The sequence below is a fragment of the Cetorhinus maximus genome, chromosome 10, assembly GCF_964194155.1.
Source record: "Cetorhinus maximus chromosome 10, sCetMax3.hap1.1, whole genome shotgun sequence".
In the NCBI taxonomy this organism is placed as follows: Eukaryota; Metazoa; Chordata; class Chondrichthyes; order Lamniformes; family Cetorhinidae; genus Cetorhinus; species Cetorhinus maximus.
Genome location: NC_135888.1, coordinates 28,297,600 through 28,312,677, shown reverse-complemented (window position 1 = coordinate 28,312,677; position 15,078 = coordinate 28,297,600). Strand labels below are relative to the sequence as shown.

At 43.0% G+C, this 15,078-nt stretch overlaps 1 long non-coding RNA gene across 2 annotated transcripts; it reads right to left on the bottom strand.

Moving 5' to 3' along the window:
* Window positions 1-7,515: 7,515 nt before the first annotated feature.
* LOC144685600 (uncharacterized) lies at window positions 7,516-11,720 on the bottom strand. Of its 2 annotated transcripts, none has more exons than XR_013577749.1 (4): window positions 11,590-11,720; window positions 11,082-11,213; window positions 10,023-10,124; window positions 7,516-8,924 (listed from the first exon to the last, which is right to left on the bottom strand). It is a non-coding gene; the product is annotated as an uncharacterized LOC144685600 (long non-coding RNA). The 2 variants fall into 2 exon arrangements; XR_013577748.1 differs by having other exon boundaries at window positions 11,525-11,603.
* Between the last annotated feature and the right edge of the window lie 3,358 nt (window positions 11,721-15,078).

Sequence of the window (15,078 nt, the reverse complement as noted above, 5' to 3'; positions counted from 1 at the left end):
ATGGGAAGTGTTGAGGTAGTGTACACGTGATGAAATATAAATTGATAAAGATCTCTGTCCCTCACTTCAACCTTCCTGTTCAATGACGCCTATGTAAACAAATTAAATCAGTTATAATTTTCTATATCCTGGGATTTTGTTTTCTAGAGGAATATTCCATGATATATGGATTTTATTTTCTCTTAAAATGACTCTCAATCCAATTTCAATCTGTTTTAAATGAATAAATGACAATGTTTAACACAGCTGTTGTAGAAACTATTCAATCCACAGTATCAACCTCGAACCAGCCACATATCAGCAGAAAAAAATTCTGATACTGAATATTATAAAACAGTATTTCTGTTGATTTTTAAAACATTTTAAGGTTAAATAATTCAGGAAAAGTTATAATCTTCTATTTTGGTAAGGTGTATGCAATGGTTCCCACATCACAATACACAAAACTGAAAATTCATCTTTGAAAGAGCACCATCAAGTGGATTAGTGTTGCACTTTCCACATTCATTGTCTCTTCTGAGATTGTTAAATTACAGCCAATTGGGTCAAAAGTGAAACCAGTTTGGTTGGACAGGTATGTGACAATAAGCAACTGATTTGAAGATTCACAAACTCAGTCACTTCAGCTCTTAACAACCTTCGCCTCCGTCGCATCTGTTCTGATGACGCTACCTTCAAAAACAGCTCCTCTGACATGTCCTCCTTCTTCCTTAACCGAGGTTTTCCATCCATGGTCGTTGACAGGGCCCTCAACCGTGTCCGGCCCATATCCCGCGCATCCTCCCTCACGCCTTCTCCTCCTTCCCAGAAACATGATAGGGTCCCCCTTGTCCTCACTTATCACCCCACCAGCCTCCGCATTCAAAGGATCATCCTCCGCCATTTCTGCCAACTCCAGCATGATGCCACCACCAAACACATCTTCCCTTCACCCCCCCTGACGGCATTCCGTAGGGATCGTTCCCTCCGGGACACCCTGGTCCACTCCTCCATCACCCCCTACTCCTCAACCCTCACTTATGGCACCTCCCCATGCCCACGCAGAAGATGCAACACCTGCCCCTTCACTTCCTCTCTCCTCACCGTCCAAGGGCCCAAACACTCCTTTCAAGTGAAGCAGCATTTCACTTGCATTTCCCCTAACTTAGTCTACTGCATTCGTTGCTCCCAATGCGGTCTCCTCTACATTGGAGAGACCAAACGCAAACTGGGCGACCGTTTTGCGGAACACCTGCGGTCTGTCCGCAAGAAAGACCCAAACCTCCCTGTCGCTTGCCATTTTAACACTCCACCCTGCTCTCTTGCCCACATGTCTGTCCTTGGCTTGCTGCATTGTTCCAGTGAAGCCCAACGCAAACTGGAGGAACAGCACCTCATCTTCCGACTAGGCACTTTACAGCCTTCTGGGCTGAATATTGAATTCAACAACTTTAGATCTTAAACTTCCCCTCCACCCCAACCCCTTTTTTTTTCAATAATTTATATAGATTCTTCTTTCCCCACCTATTTCCATTATTTTTAAATCTAAACTAAAACCTTGTTAGTCTTTCCACCCCACCCCCACTAGAGCTGTACTTTGAATATCCTGTCTTCCATTCTTAATTAGCACTTTTCTCAGACAAATGTCACCACCTTCGACATCTCTTTGACCCTTTTGTCTGTGACATCTTTTGATTATCTGCTCATCTCCACAATCACCACACCCTCAATGTGTCTCTCCCCCCCCCCCCCCCACCCACCTTAAACCAATTTATATTTCTCCCTTCTTCTAACTATGCTTCAGTTCTGCCGAAGGGCCATGAAGGCTCGAAACGTTAACTGATTTCTTCTCCGCCGATGCTGCCAGACCTGCTGAGTTTTTCCAGGTAATTCTGTTTTTGTTATGAAGAGAGGACATTGTTTTGTGTATGGTAGATTTTCACTTGGCTCCAAAGATGGAAATCTATTTTACACATCGTGTCACCTAGTGTTCTGCAATAGTATAATTTTTTGTTACTACAGTGAAATTTATGTTTAGAGAATATCTTGGTGATTTATCTCAAGTCAACTAAGAAATGCAGACAGGACTACAGGAAAATAACTGGAGTTTTGTTTCTGAATTTTTCATTCCTCAGCATGGCCTTAAAATATGATTTAGAAGCACGTGCAAAAAAAATGTTTGAAGGAATTTTTAAATTATGTTGCAGTTTTAAAATGAATGTATGCAGGCTAACACAGGGGAGTCTTATTAACTGAAGAATGTGGGCTGCATATCCATGGTGCAGCTTCCCAAGGGTATACATTTCAACAACATGCTATCTTTTTATAATCTACAGTGGACTTGAACTTTACACCATTTATTTGAAAGGGTTTAACACAGTTCTCAGGCATGAGCATTGCTTTGTATTAAGATAATGAAGTAAACTGAGCATTAGTCTAAACTTGACGATGTTAGGTAATTAAAGGCAACTGAAAGTCAAATACAACACGTGATTAATAGCAGTAACAGGAGGTGAGTATGAGGCTAGAATCTAATCAAGAAGTTCAGATGACCGTCATATACTGCTTGAATGCTGGTTAATGACATATTTTGAATTGCTTGGTTAAATTACTGTCTTGCAGTTTATTGACAGAGGCCTAGCCTCCATATTATTGTGTTCGAAGTACAAAACACAAAATAACTTTTGCAAGAAGCTGCATGAAAACAACTGCAATGCAATCTTATCCCATGCCATGTTAATGAGCTCATTTAAGTTTGCAACCTGTATTTGCATGCCTTTACCTAAATTTCAGTTGGAGGAAAATAAGACAAGTCATTTGGTAGTACAGGGCTTGAGTACAGCTGAAAAAAGAGAGATGCTATCAAAGCTTTTCATCCTGCACTCATTAGGATACTCTTTCGAGTTATCAACAGTCACAGATTGCAACTCTTTTGAGTACAATCACAGTTCTTGGTTTCCGGGAGTGGGGCATGAACCCACAACCCTCTGATTCAAAGGCGAGGGTGCTATGAACTGAGCCACAGCTGACACCTCTGCACTCATTAGGATAGTGCACAAGAAATTACCAACTGTAAAGGGGATCAAATATTTATACCGCATGAGAAGAAAGTGCTGATTGGTTGGCAAGTGGACTCTGCTTGGTGGAGGTGTTGCCCAGCTTTATTTAAATTCAAACCAGGCAGGTTAACTTGTTGACCTGGGGAATGAACCAAGACATTATTGTTCCAAATGATTGTTCCCCAAGCTTTAGTTCAGTTGAAAAAGGTGCAAAGTGTGGGCACGTTCCTTCTGTCTGCAAAGAACAGGGCCCTGTGTGTGAATATATGTGGCTTCTAGTATGCATAAGTGAGCTTCATTATGAGCCCAACTGATAATCTTAAATTAGTTTTCAGTGTAATTGTTAGCACAATCAGGATTGTTAGGCAGGTGTTATCCGATTGCAAAACCACATCCAATATTGGACACTTTTATGAGTGGAATTTTCCCTTTCAGGTCCAAGTCCCATGGCGGGGGTGGGGGCAGGGAGTGTTTCCTGCTGCAGAGGTCACTGGGAATTCGCACCATTTCGCGCAACCTCGGTCACATAATTATGCTGTCAGCATTTCCCAACCTTCATCACGGCCGGACGGGGTGGATGATAGGCCTCTGCTGTCATATCTGGGCACCATATTTAAAAGGCACCAGGCCATCAATTTAGCCACCACGCTGATTGAGGAGATGGCCAGAAGAGGACAGGGAGCTCCGGCACGCAAATTCAGCAATGCCTCCTTGGCTATCCTGCTTGAACAACTGGAGGCCTGGATGGGAGGAGGAGGCCAAGAAGGGAGATGAATCCTACATAGGAGCAAGTCTCCAGGGCAGTCAGTGCCCAGAGCCTCTAACAGAGGACTGTTCTGCAATGCTAAAAAAGAATGAATAACCTTATCCATGTCGCCAGGGTAAGTGAACCTTCAACTGCTCACACACACTTCAATGAACGGTACAGGGCACATGGGCCTCAGTGACAATGTGATAAGGTCATGCCTCATAGCCCCACTGTGGTTCATCTATTCTGCAGGTGGAGAGGCCACTGTGAGTCCCTGACCCTTCCACACGGAGAGCTCACTTGCTGTCTGGGAGCAGGGGTGTGTGTGTGAGATTGTGGGGAAGGGGCTTGGGTGTTGAGGGTACCAGCAAGTACAGCTACATGCCTCTCTGAGCCTTACCCTTGTACGTGGATGGGCTCACCATCGGGAGGGTGCTGGCCCAGAAAGCTTCTGGATAACCTGCAATGCACCAATCAGATGGCACACAACCCAGTGGGTTATTTGTAAGACAGAAAGCATGGAAAAAATACTTGAAACCCAATTTCTCTCAACCCTATCTTCTCACTTTGCACAGGAAAAGTTAAGCCATAATAAAAGAGAAGGTGTCGTCCACACTTAAAAGAACTGACTGACTTTGAGGAGAGGGCAGCCCAGCTGGCAGGGGTGGAGTGGGACAGGGGCAACGGAGATGGAGAGTTTGGCTTGCAGCCTCCATCCAGTAAGGATCCATGCATGTCATATAAATCTCAGGATCAAGGGTGTCTCCATGTTGGAGGTAATTCATGCAGTCACCCGCTCTCTCCTTTCTCACTTACAGGTGCCACCGGGAAGGGGACAAGGCCTGAAAGTGAGGATGCCCTGTCCAGCATGTACACAAGCTCGGAGAGGAGTGAGGACATTGCTGATGAAGAAATTGCACCCATAGAGGCATCTACAGCAGATACTAGCACCCTTCAGCAGCCTAGAGACACACGCCTTGGTGAGTATTAGCTCTAGTTTAGGAAGGATCTCACATTCTGGTGGTCACCGCATGGACACGTGTCGGCAGCAGGAGGAGGCAGTGTCAGCCAAGCTCATTGGAGCAGTGCTAGTGAAGAGCCTTCTGCGAAGTTTGTGCCCGATGACAGGCCTCTGAATCAGCCTTCCATGAGATGCTGGAGAGGCAGCAAGAGACTGGGGAAAATCAGACAGAGATGTTGGAAGCCCTCAGCAGGGCGGCACACAAGGCGGAGGAGTCTGTCCAGCTTCTGGCTGATGAAGTGGTGCCAACCTGGGCACGCATGGCAGTCTCCATGGGGAGGGTGGCGGACTCCATGGAGAACCTGGTCCAGCGGATTCTGCCAGAGATGCATGCACACCTGCATGCCATCGCTGTAGGCATGGGTGAGCTTCTGCAGTGGCTACGCGAGAGGGGGACGGGGCACCTCGACCTCCCTCCAGGTGCTCCTCCCCTTCAAGGGGTTGAGCAGGAGCCTTAAGGCACCCGAAGGTAGGAAGATTGGCAGTTGGACACCCTGGGACATCCACTCAGGACTCTGAGGGTGTCCGGCCCTTCTGAATCCTCTTTGCCTGTGACCCCTCGTCCTCTGTGACTACAGAGGAAGCAGCTGCCCCACAGCTGGACAGTCAAAGTAAGCTGGGGCTCAACAGGCCTCAGGCCTCCAAGGACGGCCACCAAGGTCATCCAAGACAACTTGGCAAAGTGGTCGCAGGCTGCCTCCACCCCTGCTGTGGATGTCGGAGGAGCACTTAGAAGAAGTGGCAGGGAAAGGAAAATTAGGAAGTTCTGAATTTACAAGTGGTTGCACAGGTGCACTATGACTGTTACAAATATCACACTTCTGTAAATATAGTTCACTTGCACTTTAATTATGTCTGATGTGGTTTATATGCGATAGCCTTTAAGCCTGTGCATGCCCCCTCCCCACCCCAAATCTTCCAAGGGACACCTCATGTCCCCTGAAACCGGGCAGGTGCAGGGAGGCAACGTTCTTTACCAGGGTCCTTGTGAGCCACCTGCAAGAAGTCTCCCCCGCACGCTGAGCCTTTGCCCTTCACACTCTGATCCATCCCAAGGCCCTAGCATGGTAAGTATTACATGCTGGGGTCCCCCTCCAGTTGTCCAGTCGAGCTGACCTGCATCTTTGCCCACCTCCAATGACCCAACTCCCACGCAGGATCTCGCGATCTCCTCCACGAGGCACTATTTGGTAATGAGTAGCCATGGTGGTAGTAACATTTGAGGTAGCGTCTAATAACCTTTCCCCTCCCCCTATCACCCATGCACTCCGCTCCCATAACCATTGACCACCCCACCCCAGGAATTACTTTTGACCACCCCACAGTCACCCTTCATCATCTTCCGTCCTGTGCAGGGAAATGCAAAAGTTCCCCTAACTTCTCAAAAATCCCAACCCCGTAATGATAGACATGCTCCCCCTCTTTCTTCCGACCCACGAACCTGTGTCACTTTCCGCATCCCCTCCAACAACCCTCAGCGCCCCTTAACTCAACATTACTGCGCCCCCACCCTCCCACGCTACCAGTTTCACACCTGCACAAACACCACCCCACACACCGCCTGCAGCCCTGCACAGCCCTTTCCACCTTCCTGCTCCATACCAGCTCACCCATCGCATGACCCCCACAGAAGTTTGCGTGATATACAGTGCATGATGATCTGACCAGGATAGCCATTGTCCCACAGGGTGGCTTTGATGTGCCCTATCTACCTCAGATTACCCTGGAAGGGTTAGGTGTCTCAAAAATTTGAGCAACTGTTGAGCTAACTGTTGCACACTGTTACTATTCAGTAGCAACACGAGTGGTATTCTTCACTAACAGGATGCTGCCGTCAAGCCAGGAAGATGTTCTGCTTAGCACACAAACGAGTAATGTGGTATATGAATTTCAGTGCCAGTGTGATGCCAGGTATGGAGGCCATACATCCCAACAACTGGTAATCGTAGCAAACAGCACATCCCTTCAACAAAAAGCTAAAAGCTACTGCGGATGCTGGAAATCCAAAACAAAAACAGAATTACCTGGAAAAACTCAGCAGGTCTGGCAGCATCGGTGGAGAAGAAATCAACTGTTTGCCATAGGATTTAGACCTGGAAGGGAAAATTCTGCCCATAGTGTCCAGCATTGGATATGATTCCGTGATTGGACAACACCTGCTAATCAATCCTGATTGTGCTAATTACATTGAAAACCAGTTTAAGATTGTTAGTTGGACTCACAATGTGATTACTTATGGATGCTAGAAACCACATATATCCACACACAGGGTCCTGTCCTTTGCAGTCAAAAGGCACATGTCCACACATTGTGCCTTTTCCAACTAAAGAAAAGCTTAGGGAATATTCATTCCCTGGTTCATTCCCCAGGATAAATCAGACCAATCAAAGTCGACTTGCCCGGTTTGAATTTGAACAAATCTGGGCAGTTAACTGTTCCATGCTGCATCCTCCATGGCAACGCCTCCACCATTTGCCAACCAATCAGCATTCCCTTCTCATGCAGCATCATTCCCCTTTTATCATTGGTAATTTCTTGTGAGCTGTCCTGATGAGTGCAAGACGAAAAACCGGCGTGTTGTTATTCCCACATTTATTGATGATTTATGAGGAAAAATATGACAGGAGAGAAACTTGTTGAGAAAGCATCATAATTATAAAGACAGTTAAAATTCAAGAGCTTAAAATAAGTTTTCTTTTGTATTTTACAGTGATGGGTATTTCATTAAAACATGTTACAAATTGAGATGACAAATATATAAGATTGACAGAATGGAAAGCAACACAACATGTTTGCATTGAAATGGTCTGCACTGAAAGAGTGGAGTTCAATATTTGGCAGTATTTAGCAAGCAGTCAGTATTGTGCAGTGTTCAGCATGCAAGTGGGAGATTTAATTTCGCCAGCATCTATTGCGGCTCAGAACTCCAAGAATGGGATGACAAGAGCGGTAAATTATCATTGCCATGTATGATCTTAATAGAACAATCTTTCCAATTCTATTTGGTTAAGATATGAATATTTCAATTTGTTTAAAGAATTAACTTTGAAAATAAAGTACCTGTCATAATCATCTAGAAAAAAGGTTATGTCCACTCAATGAATTCGTTCAAAAAAGCAAATTTTCAATAATTAGATTTTGATTTTTAGGTGTCTATATTCTCGCATACTGACTTCACCAAGTTGAGCATTTTTTTCATGTCCCCAGATATATGGAAGAGGTCGAAATGTGTATTTTAAAATGTTTCTGCTTTTTGAGGTAGCAATGATGTATATATTTATATTATTTCAGAGCAAGAATCCAATCAAATAAAGGTTCAGATTGCTGCACAGAACTGGTGGTCAGAATGTTTTCTTACTGTTTTAAACTTAAACACTGACCTTGTTTAGTGTTTTAAACATAAGCACTGACTTTAATGATTGGATGTTAACTAGGAATGGTATAATGGCAGAAAAAATGTCAACCTAATGGCAGAAATGTTTGCTCAATGGTTTCCTGCAACTAAGCTCTAAGGAGCCCAGTTAAACTTTTACTGTCTTTCACAAGGTAGATTTTAGCAGAATGGTTATTAAAGGAGTCAAGTTTCTGATTTCAAACACCAGCACTACTTTAGCCAAAGAAGTCCATAGGGGAAAGTGATGTTGAGTAAAACAGAAGTGATGTGTGAATAATGTGGAGCAGGCTTTTAAACTTCAATGGAGCAGGTGCTATCAGTGATGAGATTGAAAAAGCAAAAGAGTTTAATTCAGGACATTACAGTCACATACTGCAGTGGTCTAACAGAAAATTAATAATATCATCTGAAAATGTCTAGGTTCTGCTGTTTTACAGGTACAGGTAAAGTATTTTCAGACAAGTTCATTTCTGCAATGAGAGGTTGTGAACAAGCCTTCATCAATCACTGTACCAGAACAATGGTTTCTCTCATGGTTTACTGTTGAAAAAGCAATCACATTCCCAAAATACACTGAGGAAAAAGCTGAAGATGAGCCTCCTTTACACAGAGCTATTCTTTACCCTCAGGGGCGACATTGTGCAGCTGAAGGCCTAGGAGTTATCATCTCCTTGTGGACTGGCTTGTTTTGAATTTGCGCTTTTTCATGATCTGCATTTGGATCTAAACAGAAATTAAAACAAAAGTAAGGTGAAACAGTTCATGCTGCAAATGAATATTTGTCACAGTATCAATCATGCTGGATTCTTTGATGCATTTTCGAAGCTTTTAAGAACTGCAGTTTTCTTCCTGTGTGTGAGGAGGTAATTCTGAGTGTGGGTGGGGAGGTGCAAGACATTTTAAGGGTCTGAAAAAACTGAAAGGAAAAAGCTGGTAATTTTAACCTCTAATAGAAATGATAATCTGGCTGAATTTAAAGTATTATAATTATGTACATTGTAGAGATGTCAATGTAGGATTCTTTGGAAATAGCTCCAATAACATTAATAGTTTTGGCTTACCTTTGGCAATAGAATAGAATAAAAGGACCAAACTGACAGATCCTGATTCAATAGAGTAGTTTTGTTCAGTGATTTTAATGGTGATGTTTAGTTCCTGTAAAGCTTCAGGGATATTTTTGATGTGTAATTAATTCCAATGAATACCAGTACTCCAATAGACTTTTACTCAGAGACTAAAGGCAAAAATGCAATTGAGTTTGACTTTCAAACTAGCTGGCTGGATTTACACTCTATCTCCTTCCTTAATCAAACTCTACCTCACATTAATTTTCAGGAGGAAAATTTCAGGGAGGATTTCACCATTGCTTTTCCAATCAAGGTGAAGGAATTTTGCAAATGTCACCTGTCAAGTGTTCTATATCAAAATGCCCTGAGGTGCTCCAAATGATGAATCAGCTGCCTGCTATTCTGCTTTGGTCCAAAATGGCGTGTTACTGCCAGAAGTTTTAAATCTATTTAATTAATGAAGTTCAACTTACCACGCAGGTCCTTCCTGTTATTAGAGAACACAATACTGCAAAGTCATGCTGACAGCAGCATTGCTCAAGCAGTTAAAGCGTCATCTGATTTATTATCCAAGTTTTCCTACAGCAGTTTGTGAGGTGAAGAAAACTGGAATCTCAGGAACCTGGCTGCATTTTCAATAAATATTCAAAAGCAAAAACTGAAGATACTTTCTGCAATTAAACTGGAAGTGTAGATGTTCAATGAGGCATTACAGTATGTTAAGAGTAATAAGATATTTTATCTGCACACGTACACTTTGCCTGTTTGACTGCGGCTGGAGTTGACACAGACTCCACTCGGTCTTCACCCTTGCCCCCACAAAGAGCAGAGATCTTCCGTGCCACATAGCCGCAGGCTTGGAAAGAGAAAAAAATGGCAAAGTTGAATCGTGAAATATTACTTTGCAATTTTTGTTACCCATTCTGGACACACATACTGATTTGTACGACAGTTCTCACAGCAGGATATTAGTTTTGATAACAAAGCATTCAGGGATGAAACCAATTTTAAGAAGCTCAGAAAAAAAACCCAAAATACATGATAGTACAAACTTGTTTCTTGACCAGTACTTGGCAAGTACTGTGGAAAAATGCAATTAAGCAACAGCTGGAATCATAGAATAGTACAGCACAGGGAAAGGCCTATCGAGTCTCTGCCAACAGCTATAAAGGAAAAAAGTGAATTTGTGCCCCAATTGAAACAATTGCAAATATTTACAATGCTATTTACTGGATCCAAGTTTTAATAACATTTAACAAAACAGTCCATGTAAATTACTGTTTTACAAGGCACCTCATGTTTTAATTTTTCCTCTGGTTTTTTGGTCCAAGCTGACATATATCACCCATCAGCAAAGGCCGGGCAGGTAACTTGTTACCAGGACATTCCTATAGCTGTGCACGTCAGAAAGGTTGACTTACTCTCCATTTTTTCTTCACGGAGATGTAGAAGGACAGTTGTCAACACTAACCCACATTGTAACATTGTATACCGTAGTGGAATGGAACCCAAGACCCCAAACCACCATATAAAATCTCATCTTTTCCAAATGGCTTGTTATAATTCATATAAATCCTCCTATCAACACTGCAGTTTACTTCCCTAACACAATAAAGTTAGAAATGCTTATTATAACAAAGACTTATAATAAATGTCATTCACTTCTAAGATAGATTTCCCTTTTATGACAGTGTGACTCAGCACTTGTCTGGGTCAGTAGGTAACAATTACATTCAGTAAACAAGAAGCACTTATTTCTACCTGACTCAGATTAAGTGAAATGGAAGTTAGAAGGCACAACCCTAGACCTTACCGTTAATAAGAACTCACACCATGTTGCTCCTTCTTCTACTGCTCAGACTTGGCGGGTGCCATTTCCACTTGGAAGTTACTTTGTCCTCAACAATGCTCCCACAATCTTACTGAGCGTGGGATTGGATTCTATCTGCGGGGAACAAGATGTAGCAATAGGGGTTGTGTTACTGTGAGACAAAACTTCAAAAGAACAATTAAGTCAGCCCACAATGCTACCTACCAGTAAACATAACAGAATGCAGGTTGTGAAAGTTTTTTAAACAAAAATAAAGCGTGATCTAGCACCAGAATAACTTCACTGTCCGCTGTGTATGTGCTGGAATCTACAAGGTCAATAATTTTGCCCCAGTAACCACATCAGATGTTCACAGAACAGAGTTTAACCTGAGAAATATCTGCTTAACAGGCATCAAGTCACAATACACAACAAGAATATGATACCTGCTGAGCTCGACACCGACTCTGCCGCTAACCGTAACCATATCTTCAATACAGCTGAAACTTACCCTTGTGTACACCTGCTGAGCCTTTATGTTTAGAGGTTTTTATTGTTAGACAGTAACTCCACCCTTTGTTATCAGGGCAACCATGTAACACGTGAACAAAAAGGAATTAGCCGATCGAAACAAGGCAAAATTTCAGCACTTCACCAGTCAGGCTTATTCAGTCCCTGTTTACAAGACATTTGCTTCCTGATTAGCCTTTTACTAAAATGTTGCCTGAGCAGCTTTAAATGTTGCCTGACTGTTTTACTGTGGACTTGACAATGAAATTGTATATATATTTTTTGATAAGCAATAAGTGAAAATCTTGATTTATAGCTAGCTACTGTTCTTAAAGAGGTCTGTAAAACATGGCATGGACATGAAGCAGAATTGGGAGCTGCAGGTGGTGGGATATTTGAATTATAACACCTGAAAAAAGGTGTGGAGGTCATGTTGCTGCCTGTTCATTTAAATAGTAGCCTGCAGCCCAGCATTAATGTGCTGCATACCTCAGGAGGGGGCCCACTTTGTGCTAGCCTGCACTAATTAAAGCCAGCTTGTACCACTTAAAGGCAAAGTGCATTCTGCATGCAGCACACAGAGCAGGGATCATGCTCCGAGGTTCTCTGATGAAGCACAGGAGGCCATGGTTTGGTACTGTGCAATGATAAGGGGTTGATTAATAATCTTGTTGTATAGGGTCCTTTAGAGAACAGTGACCATAACATGATAGAATTCTTTATTAGGACGGAAAGTGAAGTAGTCTGATCTGAAACTGGAGCCCTAAACAAAAGAACACGAAGGTATGAGGCGTGAGTAGGCTAAGGTAGATTGGCTAATATTTAAGGAATGAATGTATACATTGCAATAGTTATACATTCCTTTCTGGTACAAAAACATAACAGGAATAGTGGCCCAACCATGGCTAACCAAAGAAATTAAGGATAGTATTAGATCCAAAGAGGAGCCATATAAAATCGCTAGAAAATGTAGCAAGCCTGAGGATTGGGGGCAGTTTAGATTCAGCAGGAGGACCAAGTAATTGATTAAGAGCAAAAAAATAGAGATTGAGAGTAAACTTGCAAGGAACATAAAAGTGGACTGTAAAAGTATGTAAAAAGAAAAAGATTAGTGAAGACAAATGTAGGTCCCTTACAGTCCGAAACAGGAGAATTTATAATAGAGAACAAGGAAATGGCAGAGCAAATTAAACAACTACTTTAGTTCCTCACAGAAGAAGATACAAATAACTTCCCAGAAATGCTAGGGAATCATGGTTTCAGTGAGAAGGAGGAATTGAAGGAAATTAGTATTACTAAAAAAATAGTGCTGGGGAAATTAATGGGACTGAAAGCTGATAAATCCCCAGGGCCTGATAATCTACATCACAGGGTACTAAAGGAGGTGACTATTGAAATAGTGGATGTGTTGGTTGTCATCTTCCAAAATTCTGTAGATTTTAGAACAGTCCCAGCAGGTTGGAGGGTGGAAAATGTAACCCCACTAATTAAAAAAGGAGGGGGGAAGAAAACAGGGAATTACAGACCGGTTAGCCTAACATCAGTGGTAGGGAAAATGCTAGAGTCTATTATAAAGGATGTGATAACAGAAAATATCAACGGGATTAGACAAAGTCAATACGGATTTATGAAAGGGAAATCATGTTTGACAAACCTACTGGAGTTTTTTGAAAATGTAACTGGCAGAATAGATAAGGGAGAACCAGTGGATATGTACTATTTGGATTTTCAGAAAGCTTTTGATAAAGTCCCACATAAGAGGTTAGTGTGCAAAATTAAAGCACATGGGATTGGGGGTAATATATTGGCATGGATTAAGAATTGTTTAGCAGACAGGAAACAGATTAGGAATAAATGGGCCTTTTTCAGAGTGGCAGGCGATGACTAGTGGGGTATTGCAGGGATCAGTGCTTGGGCCCCAGTTATTCATAATACATACCAATGATTTGGATGAGGGAACCAAGCGTAATATTTCCAAGTTTGCTGATGACACTAAACCTTGTGAAAATGTGAGTGGTGAAGAGGATATTAAGGGGCTTCAAGGCGATTTAGACAAGTTGAGTGAATGGGTAAATACATGGCAGACACAGTATAACATAGGTAAGTTATCCACATTGGTAGGAAAAACAGAATGGCAGAGTATTATTTAAATAGTGATAGATTGGGAAATGTTGATGTACAAAGGGGCCTGGGTGTCCTTGTACACCAATCACTGAAAGCAAGCATGCAGGTGCAGCAAGCAGCTAAGAAGGCAAATGGTATGTTGGCCTTCATTGCCAGAGGACTTAAGTACAGGAGCAAGGATGTCTAACTGCAGCTGTACAGGGCCTTGGTGAGACCACACCTGGAGTATTGTGTGCAGTTTTGGTCCCCTTACCTAAGAAAGGATACACTTGCCATAGAGGGAGTGCAGCGAAGATTCACCAGACTGATTCCTGGGATGGCAGAATTTTCGTATGAGGAGAGATTGGGTTGACTAGGCCTATATTCACTGGAGTTTAGAAGAATGAGAGGAGATCTAATTAAAACATATAAGATCTGACAGGGCTGGGCAGGCTGATGAAGGGATGATGTTTCCTCTACTTTGGGGGGGTCTAGAATGAGGGGTCACAGTCTCTGGTGCAGGATTTTGCCCTAGGTGGGGGTGCTTGGCGGGGGTGGTCGGGAAGCCGACCGCCGCCCGCGATTGGCTCTGCACCGCGATTTCGCATGGGCGGGCCAATTAAAGCCCGCCATTTGAGAATCGTGAGTGGCAGCATTGAGCGCTGCCTATGTGGGTGGGGGGAGGAGGGTGAGTTGGGCATAGCGCGCAGTTCACGCATTCACGAGAAAGAGGCACGGAGCTGCCTCAGGGAGATTGAAGCGCTGTTTAAAAAAAAATGAAGAGAATAAAAATTTTAATAAAACATGAGATGGGACATGTTTTTAGTTCCAAAATAAAGTTTCTATTTCATGTTTATTTGCTTTAGGAAACCTCATCCCGCTCGTGGATGAGTTTTCCTTAAAAATGTGAAGGCCACGTAGCCTTTTCGCCTGCCCGCCAACCATAAGGTTGGATGGGCAGCATAGATTTGAATTTAATTAGATTGTTAATGGCATTAATAAGCCTTTTAATTATTGGCGAGCGCGCAGCCGACTCTGGCGCGCGCCCACCAAACAAAATATTGCGTGTCATTTTACGCTCGGGCGTGTTGGGCGCCTGCCCACACGCCGAGTGTAATATTCAGCCTCTGGATGCAGGGTAGGCCTTTTAGGTCTGAGATGAGGAGAAACCTCCACTCAGAGGGTGGTGAACCTGTGGAATTCTCTACCGCAGAAAACTGTGGAGGCCAATTCACTGAATATATTTAAGGAGGAAATAGATAGGTTTCTCGATTCTAAAGGCATTGAGGGCTATGGGGAGAGAGTGGCGGTATGGCGTTGAGATAGAGGATCAGCCTTGATCATATTGAATGGCGCAGCAGGCTTGATGGGTCGAATGACCTACTCC